Here is an 18,228-nt window from a genome sequence, read left to right as displayed (position 1 = left end):
TGTAATGTAGTCTATAATAGAAATTAAATAGAGTTTGGGTAGGTTCGGCAGAGCGGAAAGTAGTGTGTATCTTAGTCCAAATTGTTTCCCAAGTGTATTGAGAAAATTCTTGGTTAAAGTCCAGTTCCCAAAGTAATTAAATTTTTGATTTAAGTCTATTCTTAGTCGTAAGATCTAAAAGCTTGTATATATAGGAAGCCTTTACCTTTGAGGAAAAATCAATGTGAGAAAAGGGAGGCAATGGAAGTTTTGATGAAGAGGAGGATTTAGAATGAAGCTGAAGAATGGTGGGCCTAATGGTGTTACATTGAACCACATAAAAGGATGAAATATCATATTTAAGTTGGATGTCCCTAAATTCTAACACAGAATCATTTGAAATTATATGGCCAAATAATATTCCTTTATCTAACCATTCCTTCCAATAGAAGGCCCGATTATTTAATTTAATGTGCTTATTGTACCATATCGGAGTTTGCGAAAACCTCTCTAGTAGAGAATTAGACTTAAGGAGTAATTGTGTGACAACTGAGAGAGAGTGTATAAGTAGGGGTGAAAGGAGAGTCCTAGGAGCTTGGGATATGTAGGCCCTCTCCGTAAGTGAAAAAGGGGCAAATGCAAGCTTGTTTCAGTTGATCTCAGACTGTAAATTCGTCCAGAGAAGGAACTGAAAAAGAGGTCCAAATTTGCTTGAGAGAAAAAGCGAAGTGGTATCAGCTGATCACAGGAAAATATACCCCTCCGTTATTCCTAGCCTGTTGAAGCCTTAATAAATATATTCTCGATTTACATCTGTTCCATGAAAAGATAAAAGTAGACGATTAACTGACTTGAAAAATGTAAGTGGGAGTTTGACAGGAAGCATGGACAAATAAAAATTAATTATGGGTAATATCATCATTTTAATTGTAGCTAATCTCCCCCACCAAGGTATGAAAAGAGGAGACCACGCAAGCAACATATGGGACATTTTTAACTTGCTCAAAATTTATTTGAATGGTTTCTTTAATGGTGTTAGAGTATAGAATACATAAACATTTGATGGGTTTAGAAGTACAGGTAAAACTGGTAATCTTAAACATATCAGGGAGAAAATACTGTATATCCAGATACCAGGGAATATTCATTTAATAATCGGAAAAAATCAGGAAGCGTATGTAGTAGGTTAGACACATATAGTAACACATCATCTGCGTATATGGTGAATTTAACGTCCAATTGCTTATATTTGAATCCAGAGAAAGCCAATGAGCTACAAATTTTCTCTAGGAAAGGTTCAGAAGAAAGAATAAAAAGGAGAGGGGATAGAGGGCAGCCTTGTCTGGTGCCTCCGAAAAGCGGGAAAAATGAGGATTGTGTGCCATTAACATAAACCATAATTTGTATTATATATATTTAAATACTGTATTGCAGCATGAAGTCATTTAAAAATATTGAAGTAAAAAGAGATGTCACCGTTTTCGATTGTATTAGTACATTGAAACAATTAAGAAAACAAACATATATTTTATATACAATTTGTAATTAAGCTTAAAAAATTGCCCACATAACACATTAAAATACACATAAATAATTTGAGAGCCCAAGACATTAACTGAGCACAACTTATTTTCATGTATACATTCTTGGAGTGACTGCCTTTAAATCAAGTCCAGAACATAAATGAAGAAGTTGCAGCACTTTGCTCACTAATTTTTTTGCGGCTGGTTTTTATTAAGCCTGGGCAAATTTAAATGTAATTTGTGCTGGAATAATACACATAATTTCTGGCATTTTCCATTGTGATTATTTTGCAGAATGACTGAGAATATGCCATTACGCCTCGCAGTATGACTGAGGAAAAATCTTATTGTGGGAACGACGTCAACATATGGAATGCGCTCGACTGTTGCTTGAATCACGTGGAATTTTGTGCTTTTTCTTTTCTTTTCTTTTTTAAAGTCTAATGCATTCCTGTGTTCAAAATGGACGAAAGGATGAATTTTGTCTAAAAGATAGCGCGAAATGGTGGATCTGCATTTTGTGTAATAACACGTTACTTTTTGGAACTTTAGCATAATTCTTGATTGCAGGGTGCCAGCACAAAAGCAGTTTGTGATACTCCGATAGAGTTCATTAGAAAAAAATGCACTGCTTGTGTTCATTCAATTTATACAGCCTTTTTATTGTACATGACAGACACCAGCAAGAGGTGAAGCTCAGCTAAGCCAGGCCCAATACTATTTGAATTATGGATGCAATCAATGCAGAAGGCATACTAGAGCCTTTCATAACAAACACAAAATGATATGCAAGACCGGGAAACAAACAGTGACATAAAGTGAGTTACACAGTGCTGGGAAGCAAACCATAGATGTGAAAACATTTACAATTAAAGTAGATTCACCTCTGGCCATGTCACAGAAAGGGCCCAGTTGGGGCAACAGCCATGTACAGCTGTTTCCTGCGACTCTGGGGGTCTTCAGTATTACAGAAATGGCCTCAGGTGCTGGTGCAGCCCCTTCTGTAATACCGATAGTGCTGGTGCACATGTGCAGAAATATCAGTATTAGGTTGCACTGTCCTTGTGTGCACCTAGTTAAAAGTGAGCCGCGGTAAGGGGCATTACCCCACACGCAGCAATTCAAAATTTTGCAGCAAACATTGCACACCCACAATTTTTCCCAGGTATTTTTTAGCAGGTCAAACCAGCTGAAATTTTGAGAGGGAAAAATAATAACTGGATATGTGGATTTTCATGTGGTATGCCCCAAAATCTGCCTGGTATGCCTCACGTTGCAGAGGTGGACTCAGAATAGGGAGTAATTATCACAGCATTAAATTCACCTCCTCGGGCTATCAGATTGTAACAGATGTGATAATTATCCCGGGGTCTGGCACTCGTAATGATGTCCAAGTGTACATCAAAGATAAGTATATATATTTTTGGGCACTGAATATCATGAAAAATTATTTTCTAACATGGAAGTGTAAATGAATGTGTGCTCGAGGTCTAAATTGCCATGGAAATTGATGTAGCAACAGTGCTATGAACCCTAATGCCAGCAAAGCAAATGACTCCACCCCCAAGCAGGGCCCAAATTACACATAGGGTGTGCCTTTCCTGTTCGAACCATGGCGCACTTTTAAATAGGTGTGCCGTGCGCAAACAAGGGAAGGTGCATGCTATTACAGAGCATGCACTGCCCTCAGGGCAGCCCTGATCTTGTGCTGCCCTGGGGGAAGCCCATTCAAGGGAAATACGGAGCAGCTGCTTCAAAGCCGCTCCATGTTTCACTGTGCAGATGGAAGCCCGCCTTCATTTTGAGGAGGGATTAGGGATCCCATTCCAGGTGGGTGCCATGAGTGCCTGCACACACCAGCAAACGGATGTCTGGGGGGGTCCCAGAGACCCTCTTTGCCCCCTCTAGAATGCTGTCATCAGGGATCACATGAACAGTGCGGCACCGTTATGTGGCACACTTTCAGTGCCACTTCTGACAGCTTCTTTGTCCCCGTGCCCATAATGCGGCACAGAGGTGAAGTGATTCCCTCATTTGCATGGGCCACTTCCCTCTTGAGTTAGCACTGGCGCTACATGTGCACCAGCTCTATCAGTATTAAAGAAGAGGCCACACCAGCATCATGCAAGCCTGTAGAACTTTCTGTAATACGGCCTCTGGTGCCTAGGCCCTGGTGCTTCTGCACTTGCAGCACTACAAATAGCCAAACCCCTCCTGTGGGGTATAAAATGGCCTGGAATGACTTACCCCTTTCAAATTATTACTTGGGCATGTTATGGACTGTTCAGACTGCAAAATCAAATCATGAAAGCAGCCAAATGTACTTATTTTCCGAATTTGATGGAAAAATTTAGTGAGTGATGGTTTGGTTTTACAAAGTGCTAGTTGAAACTCCCACAAATCCTGAACTATTTACAGTCATTTCCATTACATGGAAACATGTAAATCTGCTAATATAAGGTTAGGAGTAAGCTTCTGTTTTTTGGGAATTACAGGAAGGAGTTTCTATGCCTGGAACATAATTTTCAGGAGCACAATAAAAGAAAGACAGTTACATTTGCAAATACCCTCGTCAGCTATGCTTTCTCCTTGAGCTAATTCTCAGGAGGAGGCATTTGGTAGGAGGGATAGACATCAAATGTATGATTTTCGAAGATTACTATGTACACACAAGGGGATATTGGTGAATCCACAATGTATGGAAATTTACAAACATTTTATGTATTTATATATGGATTGCACACATATTTTTGTGGCTCTGGGATCCTGTGATGTCTGTGTAAAAGCCTATCTCTAATTTCCCTATTACATATGAGTTGTAACACACTTACACACCTGTAATTGAAAAAATGATGTAGCTGCTCAACTCTAATAACTTATTAAAGCTGAGTTCAAACATCACAATGCCTGCTGCCAGAGCCCGCAACCAAGGAGGAAAAGCTGACCACAGAGCATAATTAAAGCTGCAGCTTAAAAACAAGAAACCTTGGGCGATATGTACAAGGACTGGCAATAACTACCGCTAATGCTAGTTAGCGGCAGTTTTCTAAATCGCTGTGTACCACTGAATACTATCACATTGTTAACGACGTATGTACAGGACATCGCTACATGGCGTTTGCTTCAGGGATCAGCAGTGAAAACTGCCACTAACATTAGCGGGAATGCCATAGAAATTCCAGCGTTAGCAGGTGAAAACCAACGAAAGGCCCATTAGCGGCAAAAAAATGCACGTTAGTCAACCCAGCGTGAGTTTTTTTTGCCTCTATTGGAAAAATTAGCCTATCAGCCGACCTCTAATAGACAATAGGCTAAAAAAACAATGAAATGCAGAATGGAGCAGCCAGGGCCAAGTGCAGCAAACATCAACAACCCCCTCAAGCTACCCAACATCCAGGATGACCAGGATGACAGCCTGGATGCCTCGCTGGACCTGTGTCTGGAGTCTGGATGCCTCGCTGGACCTGCGTCTGGAGCCTGGATGCCTCGCTGGACCTGCGTCTGGAGCCTGGATGTCTCGCTGGACCTGTGTCTGGAGCCTGGATGCCTCGCCGGACCTGCGTCTGGTGCATGGAGTGGGATGCGGAGGAGCTGTAGAGTCGATGAGCCGTGGCAGTAGACATTGACGCACGGCGATCGCCCGTACCTGGTGGTGAAGTCTGGCAGGTCGCATGGAGACACGTTGCTGACCTGTATGAGAAGACCGCCTTGAGCCCCTTGCAGCTGTGAATGGTAGAGGCACTCCTGTGCACCAACGTAAGGGGGTCTGCATTGCATACTTTGATCCACTACTACACCGGGGTGCACGGAGGGGATTACCAATGGTGGGCGGCGCCTCTCTGCATCACAGGCCGGATGATGTTGCGCTGGCCAGAAGCTGTGGAGGGTGAGGCCCTTGAGCTGCACCGAAATTGTGTGGCGGGAGCGCTGCAACTTCATGCCTAAAGGGGCCCTGATGCATCAACGGCATCGGGCGGTTCACCAGCGGACTTGTCGGAGACTGCTGTACCCAGGCATGTAAAATCCCACATGGCTAAGGCTCCTGCTGGCTGATTCACAGATTAGGAGAGAGTGCAGTGGATTGCGCCACGGTGTCAATGGTCAGGTAAGGAGAAGGTGGGACGCGTAGTGGAGGAGGCCCGGGGGTCGAGCCGCACAGGCCTAAAACCTGTAGATGACACACCGCCAGTGGCGGCTCATCCACTATGACGGAAGAGCGGTGCCCCACTGATTTCAAGCAGTGCAAGAAGAGGAAAAATCATCACAAGATGATAACTTCCTGATGTAATCGTGCTATGTTTCCTTTGCGGGCGGGAGGGTGGGTAGGGCTGCTCCACTCGCGGAGCAGGGCAGAGGCAGAGTGGCATGCCCACTCAAGTGAGCAATGACTGTTTGGTCGGCCCACTCAGGTCGCCCAAAGCAGTCATGCGCACTGCCCTTTTAGCAATGCTGGCTGCATTACAGCCTGCATGAAGAACATGCCACCCGTCCAGACCCTGGATGAACACCGTGTGCCGGCGCCAATGACCAATCCCAACGCCCCATTGCAGTGTTGTGATTGGCTTTGGGGAGGGAGCCTGGCTGCCTACTTACTGTTCCTGGAAGCAGACTCAGGAGAGCAGGGGCAACGAAGACACGGGACCCAGCCTCGAGGAAAGATTTCTCTCATTTAAATATTTACAACACCCTCTCACACATACACCCCCGCGTCCACGCCCCACCCAGTGTCCTTTCCGGTCTCCAGTCCCCCCCCGCAGCACTTCTCAATGGCGGTCGCTGTGCAGCCATGCACAGCGGGCGTACCACTGGTGTGCCAAAGGTATATATGAAGTTAGGACGCATACCATTACATCGCATTCAATTACAATGCATACTATTACGAGGCATGCTGCAACAGTGGGGAAGGTGTTGGATAGTGGAGATGTAAATATTACTATTCCCACTGCAGTGAGTGCAACCCTAAAACTAACCCTTGCACCCCAAAGCAAACCCTGAACCCTAAAACTCATATTTGAGCCCCCATAACACACCCTAAGGATCATATTTGACTCAAATGCACACCCCAATTTTCAGAATTGACCCTAAAACATAACCCAAATTTCGAATTTTATCTCCAACACCCGAAACTCATACCCGTCCTAAAGCTTAAAAACATCTCATTACTGAGCTCACAATGCATTGTAATGGAATACGATGTAAAGGCACCTGCATTTTTGTAGTTGCATTGTAAAGGCATTAAAATGTAATTCCTGCGTTGTAATGGACGTCACCCATGCCAAAGGCAAGCCCGTCTGCGTCTGTCTGCCCCGTAACGTGCTCAGCACCAAGCACTCTTCCTCTCGGACACTCCACTGCTACAATGCCAGCACCATCCTCACCATCAGGCCTGGATGCCACATCGCCTGCCAAGACCAACCTCTGCTCTGGACCGGACATCTCCTTCGCCATCACTGACTGCTACTAAATCACCCGCGACACCCCCGACCATCCAGGAGGAGGCATTGCCATCACCTACAGAAGCACACTCTGACTGACCACGCACTTTAATGATCCAACGGTGACCATGGAACACCTCAACATCCAGATCTGGACCAACCTCAACGCCATCCTCTGTGGCACCCTCATCTGCAGGCCCCCCTGGCCATGAACCCCCATTCTCCAATACCATTGTAGACCTCATTGCACCCCAGGGTCTCCCATCCACCAACGACATCCTACTCAGTGAACTCAAGTTCCACCTGGGCAACCCCAGTGACCAGAACACCACCCCCTCCTGGGGAAGCTCATCAGATTCAAGCAGCTAGTCACTGCAGCCTGCCACATAGCAGGCGACACGGTCGAGCGCGTCTCCTCCGCCAGCGGGAACTTCAACTACAGCCACACCACCGGACTATCCTGCACTGACCATCATTGTATATATCAAGTCTTCACCATGCCCACCTTACACCACTGCCATCATCGCCCCCCCTCGCAGCTGGATCAAGGCCACCGAAGAACGTCTTGTCAACTCCCTCAGCACCACTACTCCGCCAATGCTTCCAAACGATGACACTGCAGCGCGCAACTGTCTCCAATGGATTTCCAACTGCGCCACACCCTGTCACCCCTCAAGAATGGACCAGGTAAAACTAGCACCATGTTGCGCCGTATTTGCAAAGTGACGCTTGTAGGCATTTGTGTGACTTGGTGAAGCCCTGTGCCACATCATACCTGCATCAGGTATAATGTACGCAGGATGTGCGTTCCCACACGACAAGACCTCATAGGAGTAGCACAGTGAAATACCTCAGATTTCACTGTGACAATTGAAGGACGGCGCTGCGTCAGTACCTTACGCCTGCCATCAGGCAGGCGTAAGGGTGACGCAGTGCCACAGGGATAGGCTGGCCCCATGCATTGCTGGAGTTGCATCATGCTTGTGACACAACTGCAGCAATGTGTGACTTTGGCGCAGACAGATACGTCAGGATTCCAGACGTATCTGTCATTACTTGCGTAATGGAGCTCTGTCCAGTGAATACAGTGCATCCGTGGTGTTGCAAGAAAGGCGTAGTGAAAAGTTTTGCAATGCTGTCTTGTCGCAGCGCTGCAACACTTTTCATGACTGAGGCCCTCTTATTGATGGTGCGCATTCCTGCCCTGTAGTTTTGTCGCAGGGCAGCGCAGCAACATTGCTTGCAGCGCTGTCCAGCACCAAAACCTGCTGAAATGAGGCCCCAGGTGTTATCTCCATATTTAAGACCAGCTATATTCTGGTCTTAAAAAACTGCCTCTAACTTAAGTTAGAGGCAGCTTTTTGGGTCCTCCTACCTTCAAGGATTCCCCTGTACATATCGCAAAGTGGGGTTAGCGGCCATTTTTTGGCTTGGGAACGACCCCCTAGCATGTCATTATCGCTAACAGAAGTGGTGATCTTTTCTATGGATGTTTTCACCGGAAAACTGCTGCTAACAGAGTTTAGCGACAGCTTGTACATATGGCGATGTAAATATGGCCACAAAACCATCAGAAAAGTGCTGCTAAGGCGGCGTTAACTCCTTGTGCATATGCCCCCTAGCATTTCCTTCTTCTGATCTGTTTTTCCAGACAAACAGTAATAAGCAGAAAGGAGGTATTTATGGCAACATGTTTTCTACGTTTTAGGTAATTGTATGAAAGATAAAATCTCAATGCACGTTTCTAGGCATTCTGAGCTACAATGCATTTTTAACTCTGACTTGTTCTAAACTACTTCTAATATATATTTTGCAACAAATATCTAACTTCCTTTTGTTGTGTTTAATTGTGAACTAGAGATTCTAATTTTATTCTTCTTGTTTACAAACATTATGGTGCCGATTACGATCCGGTAAAAACCGGGTACGAACCGTCGGTCGGAGAGTTTTCTCCGTCCGACTCGTACCCGGTCGGAAAACTTTACAAACATGGAATTACGATTCGCACGGAAACACCATTTCCGTACGAATCGTAAAAAACACCGACCGACGAAAATATACGTACGAATGTGAAATGAAATGAAATGAAATGAAAAATTCTATTTATATAGCGCATAGACTACCCGGAGGCCTCGCAGCGCTTTAATTGATCACTGTGGCGGGCCGCAGGGTGAGACTAGCACGTTTTTGCAAACAGGTGGGTTTTCAAAGCTTTCCTAAAAGCCAGCCGGTTATTATTTTCTCTGAGGGCTACGTGTACGTGTTGTACCCCCCGTGTATGTACACCTGTGTACGTTCGAGTCGTACCCCCACCCGTGTATGTACACCTGTGTACGTGTCGTACCCCCGTGTATGTACACGGGGGGTACGACACGTACACGGGCGTACATACACGGGGGGGGTACGACACGTACACGGGTGTACATACACGGGGGGTACGACACGTACACGGGTGTACATACACGGGTGGGGGTACGACTCGAACGTACACGGGTGTACATACACGGGGGGTACGACACGTACACGGCTGTACATACACGGGGGGTACGACAGACACATACACGGGTGTACATACACGGGGGTATGACACATACACGGGTGTACATACACGGGGGGTACGACACGTACACGGGTGTACATACACGGGGGTACGACACGTACACGGGTGTACATACACGGGGGTTCGACACGTACGTACGGGGGCTGGGGGGGGTCGGCGCGTACATACGGGGGCTGGGGGGGGGTCGGCACGTATGCGGGCACATGTCTCCATGGTTGCTATGGGAGTTCGGTGCGGACGGTGTTTTTTCCATACGGTTTTAACATCGGACGCACGGGATGGATCGTAATTCCGCGGTCAGACTTCACTTTTCACATTTGTACGGTAAATCGTCCGAGGACGTGTCGGACACAATTTCCGACCCGGGGACGTGTGGGGAATAATTCCCAATGCGATTCGTATGGACTTTTTCCCATGCGAATCGTAGTTGGCAGTTTGTACGGCACTTGTACGATTCGTACGGTAAAAAACCGGATACGAGTCGTACGGGGAATTTTTTTGCCGGATCGTAATCGGCACCTATATCTCTTTTATATGAGCACCACACTAGGGATATAAGTAGTTTGTGGGAAGGGTGTTGGTGTGACCAAAGGAATAAGGTACAGCCTACCACACATTATAAGAATATTGCAAGTCACCTTTGAGTTCCATGACATTAAAAAGGACCTCTACCTTCATCCTCAATCCTCTATATGGTCACAGAACTCCTCAGTGAGTTGAAATATCATTATAATGAACAGCAGGGTGTACTCTATCCCGTATATACAGCATACATGAATCCCAATATAACAAGAGAACATTTCCAGGATTTAATGATTAATAGTTTTCTAAGTTTCCAGTTGTCATACATGACAACTGAGCACAGTAACAACTTTTTTGCTCAGGAGTTACATATATTTTCATTACTAAGCTACAGTTGGGAAGCTGAGGCATGTGGAAGTGACATTTCTTGCTCAGTATGGATAACAGGTTTGGAAATTTGAAACAAGGACTCTTGCGTTGCAAGATGGTCATTCACAAATTTATTTTGAGGGATATTTGCCGTATATCCAGTTTGGCTAGTACTCACACGGCTTATTTACAAACATTTTTCTGTGAGTGTGTTTGATTTACTTTTGAGTACCAGGAGTAAGGCAGGAGTAGTGCAAGAGTAAGTCACAGCAATCGTTCTTGATAGGGCCCCTATACTAAATGTGAACATGATTTAAATGAATATGCCCTTAATGCACTCCAGTGCAGGCAATGCAAGAGTGGCTGCTTTTCTGAGTTGAAGTCCTTCATACAATACATATCATCACCAATACCACCTTGCCCGATGATCCTCTGTCGATTCTCCTAGGCGATCCCAGCGCAGATAGGGCACTGCCTAACTAAACCCCTCAAGGGCGCCTACTCTCCCAACTATAGCTTGCAGCCAGCTTGTGCATGGCACAACTGTGGAAACAGCCACAAGCTCCTACGTTGAATTTATGGTGGGGTAAGGTATGGAACCTATACACTATGGAGAAGCTCACAGCTATACTTAGGGATTGGGTGGATAAATGTAATGGTACTTGGCGTGTCCCTTCACCATGCATGTACGTCGGCAAAGCAGAACAGGGGGTCACACCTCACTATGGGCCCGATTCACAGAAGTAATCTGAGACAAAATCCTAAACTTACTACTTTTGGTATTAACAGAAGGCATTTAGTAGTAGTAAAGTTAGGATTTTGTCTTAAGTCTGTCTTAAGTCTGCCTTAAGTCTGTCTTAAGTTTGTCTTAAGTCTGCCTTAAATCTGTCTTAAGTCTGTCTTAAGTCTGTCTTAAGTCAAATTTAAGACAAAATCCTAACTTTACTACTACTAAATGCATTCTGTGAATACCAAAAGTAGTAAGTTTAGGATTTTGACTCAGATTGGTTCTGTGAATTGGCCCCTATGTCTAAAACACTGAGGGCCTCTGACATTTGGGTACAATCCCCTTTAGAACAAGAGAGTGGCCCACCATGATCCCACCTGCATTTGAATATGTCTTTATTATGGGATTTGTGTTCCTACCTGAGTTTATTGTAATCTGAGGGGTGGTAGTGGCAAGATAGCTGCTGTGCCCATCTGAGAGAGGGTGGTTTTCCTCAACGACGTTCTCATGTGAGATTTTGAGATGTGCCATGTACTGAAACCTCCCAAACCAATGTCTCATCCAATACTCGTACTTATGCTGAAATGTGCCATGTTTTTCTACAAAATGCTAAATAAAGTTGTCAAGAAATAAAAAGGTACCATTACTTTTACATAATCTACATGTATCTTTACAGGAATCAAAGTAGTCCTATAGGACACAACTTTTACAGCAAAAGTGTGATCTTCTGAAGTTCAGCACGTGCTAAGAAACAGGGCATTTTACAGGGAAGTAAAAGGGCTCTCTTTAAATAACTACATAATATTAAACTACTAAGTGCAAAATTTACATAGGAGCTTTGCTGCCCTCATCAGGCGTACGGGTTAAGTGACAACCACAAAACTAGTATTATTAGTATGGAATGAAGCACAACAAAGCTATGTTTTAGTACAGGATGGGATGTGTGCAACCCGGCGCTCTGCCAGAATTTACTTTATATTTCCTATTTGCTCTCCTTGTGCAGTGCAATTATTGAAAGCGGTAGGTCTGCGACCACCTAAAGACCCTCACATTTTGAGATTTCTGCTTCAGACATTAGAAGAAATGTGGATCTCTTCTCCTAAGATCGAAATATTTTTCGCAGAATCAGTAACTTCGAGGGAACAGTCAGGTGTACGCATTTCCCAGAAGTCACACTTTCCCACTTGCGTTAGTGCAGGCAAAGGGGAGGCAAAAATTGAACTATATAGATAGTACACAGAAGGCATGTAAACACCTTTACATTTTTGTAGTACCAAGCTAAATGATATTTTGCCACATGGGGAGTCCCTGCTCTCTCGCAAAAAGCCACTTTTTGAGGCTGTTTATGTGAGCTGGCCTCTTGTTATGTTCATTTGCAATCAAGCCCTTTGGCCAACCCTTAAAGGGTCATATTGTAGCCTCAGTCCTCCAAAAGATTTAGACATCTGCACATAGTTGAAGCTTTGTGAAGCTCACTGATGTTTTGCAGGAAGTTTTCCTACTCTACAAGCACTCAGAATTTCATCACAACAAGCAATAAGTGTGAGCGCCCACAACATGTTTTTTTCCAGATGGAAAGAGTAAGCGATCACCCCCCAATTTGATGAGGGTGTAAGGGACAATATCCTTCCAGATAAAAATGGAATAAAATACAATGCTATTCGATTTTAAGCCTAATGCTAAACGGGCACATTTTGCATTATGGGAAATCAGCTTCATGCTGTGTCAAGCTGCACATCTGTAAATTCACAGGTAGCACAAAATTTCAAGGACTAATTGACATACTAATAAAGAAAATATTTTTGATTGCTAGAAAATCGTAAATAAAATACAAGAATAAACATAGCTGATAACGTAGATATAGGATTTCAATTGTCAATCAGATTCTACAAGAAAGTGCACTATTTTCCTGGCAAATGTATCAACACTATAAATCAACCAGAAAATGTATGGGGAGTGTTTCCACAGGGTCACCCCTAACCTTTTGCCTTCCTTCTTCCATTTTTCTGAATTCGTTTTTTTTGGCCTTAGGACTCTGGGCACTTTACCCCTGCTCACCAGTGCTAAAGTGCATGTGATCTCTGTTTAAAACAAGGTAACATTAGCTTATCCACAATTGACATATTCAATATATCTATAAACCCCTAGTAACGTGCACTGCATGTGGCCAGGGCCTGTAAATGAAATGCTACTAGTGGGCCTGCAGCACTTATTGTGCTGCCCACTTAAATTTCCCTTAAAACATGTCTTAGACCCGCCACTGCAGAGCCTGCGAGTGCAGTTTAGACTGCCACGTCGACTTGACATTTAAACTCCCTTGCCAAGCCTTAAACTCCCCTTTATTACACATAAGCCGTCACCCCTAAGGTAGGTTCAAGGTAGCTAATAGGGCAGGGTGCCATGTATTTAAAAGGCAGAAAATGTACTTTTAAGTTTTACATGTCGTGGTAGTGAACAACTCCCAAATTTGTTTTTCACTACTGTGAGGCCTACCCCTTTCATAGGTTAACATTGGGAATTCCTTGCTACACCTAATAACTGTAATTCCCAATTGGAAGGAGTTCGGGCTGTCATAGTACCTATAGAATTGAAATGGTAAATTCTCTTTCATGGTGAAGTCGAATTTATCACTACAATTTTAAAAATTTGCATTTTTCTGCTCTCAGCCCTGTGTGCCTGCTGCCTGTCTTAAATATGCATCTGGATGGGTGACAGCTGGGCCTTATTTGTTCCCTCTAGACAGCCACAGAGAAAGGGAGCTTAGGTGTGACTGATGTGCCATCCACATCCACATCCTGATGGGCCATCCTGGGCATGATGAGAGGGAGGAGTTCGGCACAGGCACCTGAATAGGCAGTGTTCTGTCTCAACATAAAGGACTGCTTAACCCCATGTAGTGTCTGGAGCCTGGGCAGGATGGAAGGATCTATGTTCACTTCAAAGCCCCTCTTTGAAGCCTCCCCCACTTCAAAGGCACCACTGGATATAAAAACTGGACTTCTGACCCTACCACTTCAGTACACCTCTGGACCTGTGGATACTCTGCCAGGAAGAAGGACTGCTGTGCTGCTGAAGGGTTGCCACTCTGCTGGACTGCTGCTCTGGAAGAATTGCTTTTCTGCTGTGCTGACATGCATGCTGCCTGCTTCCTGCTGCCCTCATTGCCTGGGTGTGGAGGACTGGACCTACACCACTTCAATCCAGAGTGACTCCAAGGGCTTGTCTGGCTGCCTCCTGTTCTGAGTCTCAGGGACATCAAAGACTCATCATTCACCTGCTACAATGTTTGCGCTGCCAAGTGGCGCCAATCCAGTCCTGGACCCTTGGAAGTGGGTCTAAAGTGCGTTAGCTACTAAAACCTATGCATCGCCGTTGTTGTGCCACTCAGAACCAGCACATCTTCCTTGATGCTGATGCATCGCTGCTGCTGCCAGGGTCAAGGTCATTGCATCGCTGGCTGCGTGGCCCATCTCAGAGGGGTTCGATGAAGAAGCATCTCCAACTTGCACAGCTCAGAACCGACGCATCGCTTACATCCTAAGTATCAACGCCAATGCATAACCTCCGACTGCTCCTCAAATCTCGTCAACACAACCCCAAACCAAGGTTTACTGTTTTCAGCAGAGCAAATCTATTCCACGCATCCAAACCGTGCTCCATCATGGTCGACCTGAGCATTTGAATTTTAACCCAGTCTAGCATGACCAGATAGCCCCGGTTGACGCTTTATGGCTTTATCCACTATATTTCAATATATTATTTAAAAATTCATTACTCTGGTTCTACTTATTGGATGTTTGCCATTTTGGTCTTGTTTTATTCATTAAATTACGCTCTATGTTTCGAACCAGGTGTGGTATATTTTTGTGCATTGTTTTCAAAGTTTTGCTGTTTGAAGTGTTGCACAAATACTTAACACATTGCCTCTTAAATTAAGCCGGATTGCTCAGTGCCAAGCTACCAGGGGGTAAGCACAGGTTAATTGAAGGTGTGTGTCTAACTTACCCTGGCTAGGATTGTGGTTTCTGCTTGGAGAGGATGCATACCTCTGCCAACCATAAGACCAATTTCTTACATTGTTGATCAGTGGTGAGGATAGGACATGTGTTTGTGCAGCCCCATGCAATACTTGTTGTGGAATATTGATCACTGAAAAGTGAACACCCGGCCTCGCGGTATGTGCTCTTGGCTGCACTGAGTTGTGTGGGGGGTATTTACCCTCTGTGTCCTCTCCCTGTGAGTTGATGGTAGGAGTCCACCTGGCAACCACTCTGTCCAGTACATTCTCGAGGTGGAGATGTTTCTTCGTGCCCTGAAGAAATTGGCGCAAACCTTTAGGGCAATGAAACATGTCAGCCTTTCAGGTTAAAATGGTCTAAACATGCCATCTTTTTTAACTGAGTGTGGACACTAGTCAAAAATTTAAAAATATGTGGGATAGATGTTCACAACTCCATTCTAATCTATAGGGAGTTCAGTACACTCTTTTTTCATATCACGGGGCTTAGATGGTAGATAGATGTCACCATCATTTATACATCTTACTCTTTCACTTCTTAATTTTCTACATTAGTTTAGGAGTTAGGTCACACTTCTTTTCTGTCAAGAAAGTGCAGATGATGACAGAATGAGCAAACTGGTGAGTACCAATTAGTTGCTCCATGGATGGTGCTTACGTGAGGCACTTTCTGACCCACCTCACATTTTTTTATTATACTTTGCCAGCCCATTTGGAAACTATTGACTGATGGGCTTGTAACCTCACTGGGTGGTTGATGAGTTTTTAATAATGATTAACACATACAGGTGGGCATGACTAGATAAGTAAGCATAGCCTCACCTAGGAGTAAGACAGGATACTCATTTTTCAGAGACGGTTTAAAGTTGTCATATGTTTTTATAGGTAAGCAGTCTTAATTTCGAGTTTTTAATTTCGACGTACTATGATATCGAGTTTGAAATATTGCAGGGACACAATATCGAGGTCAAGAATATCGACGACCAGAATATCGAACTGAAGGTAAGAAATATCGTTTTTGTTAATATCGAAGTCAGTAATAGCGATAGCAAAAATATTGAGGTTACTAATATCGATATTTATATTAGTGTAATGTATTTTATTATGTATTTTATATGTTTGTTTTTATATTTTTTGTTAATTATTGTACTAGATTTAGAATATATGTATACACTTTTTAGAAGTTACTATTTTTTTTTAAGTAAATTATGCGTTTTAGTACCGTAGCGGGTTGTGGGTTTATAGAGGAATAGGGTGGGAAGTAATTTAATTATATTAAATTAATTTAAATTTTTTAGGAATTAGTAATAATTTTTAAGTAAATTTTGCGTTTTAGTTTTGTAGAGGGTTGTGGGTTTATAGGGGAATAGGGTGGGAAGTAATTTAATTGTAATTAAGTAATTATATATTTTTATTTATTGGTATTGATAATTAATTTTATTGTAACTAATTATTAATTGGTAATTAAGTTTTATTAATTGGTAATTAATTTTTATTAATTGATTAATTGGTAATTATATTAAGTGTATTCATTTATTATTGAAGTGTGTTGTGAGTTTATAGGGCAATAGGGTGGGAAGTAATTTAATTGTAATTAAGTAATTATTTATTTTATTGTTGAGTATTAATAATAAATGCATTTTTAATTCATTATTATTTGGTAATAACGTTTTAATAATAAATATGTTTATGTTTTGGAAATTAATTTGTTTGTTAATTAATAATTGGTAATTAATTGTCATTAGTTCATATGTATTGATATTTATCAATAATTAATAATTAATTAATTGCTAAATATTTTTTAATAATTATTGTTTTTGGTTTTGGAAATAATTATTTTTTATTTTATTATTTGGTAATTAATTGTTAATAATTATTATTTAATTGTATTTATCATCAATTTAATTGTTAAATAATTATTAAATGGTAATTATTTTTAAGTACTTATTTATTGGTATTGTTAATTAATTTGTGGTATTTAATAATTAAATTATTATTTATTTAAAAAATATATTGTAATTATTAGTAAGTTATTTTTACCCCTACGCTATCCAACACTTTCCCTACTGTTACACTCTCTTTAGTTGGAACAGTAATCTTAACCTCTACGCTATCCAACACTTTTCCTACTTCTGCACTCTCTGAAGTTGGAATAGTAATTTTAACCTCTACGCTATCCAACACTTTCCCTACTGTTGCACTCTCTGGAGTTGAAATAGTAATTTTTACTCCTACGTTATCCAACACTTTCCCTACTGTTGCACTCTCTGGAGTTATAATAGTAATTTTAATCTCTATGCTATCCAACGCTTTCCCTACTGTTGCACTCTCTGGAGTTGGAATAGTAATTTTTACCCCTTCGCTATCCAACACTTTCCCTACTGTTGCACTCTCTGGAGTTGTAATAGCAATTTTAACCCCTACGCTATCCAACACTTTCCCTACTGTTGCACTCTCTCGAGTTGGAATAGTAATTTTAACCCCTACGCTATCCAATACTTTCCGTACTGTTGCACTCTCTGGAGTTGGAATAGTAATTTTAACCTCTACGCTATCCAACACTTTCCCTACTGTTACACTCTCTGGAGTTAGAGTAGTAATTTTTACCCCTACACTATCCAACACTTTCCCTACTGTTGCACTCTCTGGAGCTGGAATAGTAATTTTTTCCCCTACGCTATCCAACACTTTCCCTACTGTTGCACTCTCTGGAATTGGAATAGAAATTTTTACCCCTACGCTATCCAACACTTTCCCTATTTTTGCACTCTCTGGAGTGGGAATTGTAATTTTACCCCTACGCTATCCAATATTTACTGTTTTAGTTAATGTAGTGTATAATTTATTTAGCAATTTTTTTTTAAATGTGTTATATATATTTTTTATATTTTTATTTATATTATTGTTGTATGTGTATGTATGTATTTATAATTTATAAAATGCTTTTTAACAATTTAGAAGTTATTACAATAATTAATTGTAAATATTATTAAGTAAGTATATATATTATATTTTATTACCTACTGGCGGTCGCCAGTATAGTAGTTATAGTTAGGACCTATTATCCATAGGAAATTCGCAACATTCTATTTGGT

The 18,228-nt window shown here is 42.5% G+C and overlaps 1 protein-coding gene across 2 annotated transcripts in view; it reads right to left on the bottom strand.

Annotated features, from left to right (window-relative positions):
• The window catches only part of SYT17 (synaptotagmin 17), a 680,897-nt gene that overhangs the window by 3,623 nt on the left and 659,046 nt on the right, over nucleotides 1–18,228 (bottom strand). The window lies entirely within an intron of this gene.

Source organism: Triturus cristatus, chromosome 10 (assembly GCF_964204655.1).
Source record: "Triturus cristatus chromosome 10, aTriCri1.1, whole genome shotgun sequence".
NCBI classification, from domain to species: Eukaryota; Metazoa; Chordata; class Amphibia; order Caudata; family Salamandridae; genus Triturus; species Triturus cristatus.
Note: the sequence above shows the minus strand (reverse complement) of the source record. Positions and strands in the feature narration are given on the sequence as shown.